The sequence below is a fragment of the Pseudorca crassidens genome, chromosome 3, assembly GCF_039906515.1.
Source record: "Pseudorca crassidens isolate mPseCra1 chromosome 3, mPseCra1.hap1, whole genome shotgun sequence".
Lineage (NCBI taxonomy): Eukaryota > Metazoa > Chordata > Mammalia > Artiodactyla > Delphinidae > Pseudorca > Pseudorca crassidens.
In genome coordinates, this window is record NC_090298.1 from 131,103,929 (window position 1) to 131,107,182 (window position 3,254).

General features: G+C 38.0%; 1 pseudogene; it reads right to left on the minus strand.

Annotated features, from left to right (window-relative positions):
- Nucleotides 1–1,464: 1,464 nt before the first annotated feature.
- Nucleotides 1,465–2,079, minus strand: LOC137220851 (large ribosomal subunit protein uL22-like; annotated as a pseudogene).
- Between the last annotated feature and the right edge of the window lie 1,175 nt (nt 2,080–3,254).

A 3,254-nucleotide genomic window follows, 5' to 3' on the forward strand; every position in this document is an offset into this window, starting at 1 on the left:
TGTACCCATCCCTGAACCCATTAGTGTGTCTAGAGGAGAAGAAGCATTCTTATTGGCAAGGCCTGTGGAATGTGACCTCCCTGTGACTTGGAAGGCTGGAGAGTCTGGATGAGCCTCAGCCAGATCATGTGAGCTGAGTTAGAAGACAATGAAAAGGGAGGTGTAATTCTCCAAATGGAAGGATGATGCAGATGAATATCACAGGTCTGCTCTAAAATCTCCAACTTTCTCACTGTTTTAAGAAATGGTGTCCTTTCTAGTGTATTGGAAAGAGCATTGGGCTGATGTAAAGGGCATCTTGATTCTGGTTCCTTCTCTGTTTCTGAATAGCTATGGAGCCTTAGACAAATCATTTATGCTCTTTTGGATTTAGTTCCTGTATTGGTAAAAATGCAAAGTAGAATGATTTGATCTTTCTGAACCTTTCCAACTCTGGCATTCTGTTTCTAAGTGCTAGTGATGAGTATCACGTCCTCTGAATAGCAAGAAAAGTCAGTTGCTGGTTTTACTATAGATCAATGATTTCATACTTTCTTTTAAAAGTCTAGTTATTATCTACAGTAAATTAATGCAGCCTTCTCGTTTCTGACATCTGTGCATTGCACCATGGAAGACATTAGATCTGCCATGGTGAGCTGTTCTATGAAAATGGTGCAAGGGATGTATTCTTAGTTTTCTGTACATTAATAAAAAAAGTTTTTGTGTAGTTAATGTGAGCTCCACCAGGGCAGCAGTCACGTCTGTCTTGTTCTGTGCTGAACCTCCAGTGCCTAGCTCAGTCCTTGATGTATAATCGATACTTAGAAAATATCTGTTGAAAGACTAAATACAGTGTAAAAAATGAAGATATAAAATTTCTTAAAGCTCATGCATTGTAGAACCTTCTTGAATATAAGTGATCGTATATAACCAAAAGAAATATTTTAGATAGGAATAAAACAGTAGTAAATGACAGTGATGCGGTTGAACCCGGTCAGCACAAGTGTACAGCTCAAGAAGTTTTGTAGCTATATCATGTTGCCTTCAATGGACCTCAAAGGTTAAAGTCCAACGCTTTCTGGCCCTTATGATTGATGGTCTCCTTTCCAGTGCCCCAGACTGATTCTGCTGTTGAAAAGCAAATTAAAATTTTCTACATCTTTTGCCTTATTTCTATCTAATTTTAGCATGTTTTCTTACGTAAAGTATCATTTTTTGTCATTACAGTCATGTTGATCCATTCTTCAGGGAGAGTTTGGGTCCTGTTATCTTCTGAGTTTATTCCAGACTTTTTTCTTTACGTGCAGTTTACACTGAACTATCATGGCTAGGTTGCTTCTTAAAAATAGGACTTTTTCCATGTCACTTTCTTAATAAAGAATGAAGTTTTCAGTTCGGGTTTTTAGATCCTCCACTCTTGGTCTCAATTCACCTATCAAATTTTATTTCTCACTACTCTGCCTGAGGACCTGTGATGATCCAGTCTTTTTTTTTTTTACTTTTATTTGCATTTATTTTTTGAAGCATTTATTCCCAGGCCATAAATCTTTGTTTCTTCAGTTTCTTCTGGGATATCTTTTTCTTCTGGGCAACCTCCTCTTCTGGTTTAGGAACAATCTGTTGTCTTTCAGTAAGGATCATCTCAATGTGTCAGGGAGAGCTCATGTATGGGTTGATCTGACCATGAGCTCTGTAAGTCCTGTGCCACATCTTGGGGGCTTTGTTCTCCTGGATATGCTCAATGACCAGAGAATCTACATCTAAGCCCTTAAGTTCAGCATTACTCTCTGCATTTTTGAGCATGTGCAGTAAAAATTCAGCACTCTTTTTGGGCCACCGACCCTGCGTCCAGCCCCGCTGTTTGGCTTGGGCACACCTACCAGCTCCACCATTGTAACGATGGAATGGCACACATTGCTTCTTTAAAGTGACATCCTTCAGATGCTTGGTGGCTTTTCGGATATGCATACCCTTAATGGCCTGGGCAGTTTCACGAGTGTTCGTAAAGTGAACGCGAAGATTTGAACCTCTTGACTTGCATGATTTTGTGGGGTTTTCTGGGTCATGTGAATAGCAAACCATTTTTAGAGGTCACCTCAGGCCGCTTACCAGAAAAGGAAGAGTGGTCCAGTCATTTTAAGTGGTCCAGTCATTTTAGGTATCGTCTACCATTTTTAGGTGGTTCAGTCATTTTAAGTATCGTCTACCGTGTACCTTGCACATATTATGAGCTCTCCTTGCCTTAACTCTACCTACCAGTCCAAGGTCTATCCATCATCCAGTGCTTTGATTAAAATCCATAAAGATTTCTCAAAGTATAACCTAGAGATTTTTCCTTACTTAAATTTTTATACCATTCCTGGATTGAAACCAACATTTCCTACATAGCCGTGAAGAATACTCTTCAGACTCTGGAAAAAAAAGTCTTCCATTGTCAAAGTGGTTTGAGAAATTTCACTGTCCATGGAAAACAATTTGGAAAATAATACTTCTTACTGTGAGTTTCTTGAGGGCAGAGATTAAGTGTGATTCATTGTTTATACCCAGTGGCTCGTATATTGCTTGTCCCATAAGCATTCAGCAAATGTAGAATAAATTAATGATTGATGAAAATTTTTTCCTTCATTATGTGCTAGATTATGTTAATTTGACTTAGGTTTTGTATTTAAATCTTATTTCACCAGGGAGATAGAAATCTTAAGGACAACACCATGTCTTGTAAGTTTTTATTTTTCACAACATTTAGTTCAGGACTTGTCATCTGCCTGGTAATGAATAGAAACTTGTGTTGCTGTAATTTGACCACTTGAACTACTATGTGTGTCATGTCAGTATAGTGCAGTCAGCTTTACTTTGACCGTTGGAATTTGGTATAACACCTTTGATTATATATTCCATCTTCCAGGATTCACTCTGAAGCAGCTATTCCTATATTGCATTTGGCTGAATACTTGCAGGTCCTTTTCCCTAACTTATTGGAATAAGTTTATTCATTTTATCTCTCCTCTTACAGATCTGTTTAGCTTGTACATATGTGACCAATGTGAGCAAAATGATGCACTGAATAGGTCTTTAAACCTAGCTTTGTATCAACCAGTGAATGTTTTCATACTCCTGAAAAGATTCTATAGAAAGGATTTATAAATCAGACATTAAGGTTTCTAAGGCAGAAACTCAATAATTTGAAATAATACCAAGGCATTTGGTAGGAATTTTTGGCAGGGAGATTTCTCTAAAAACCCCTTACCACTACCCTGCCATTCTCTTAAGACTAC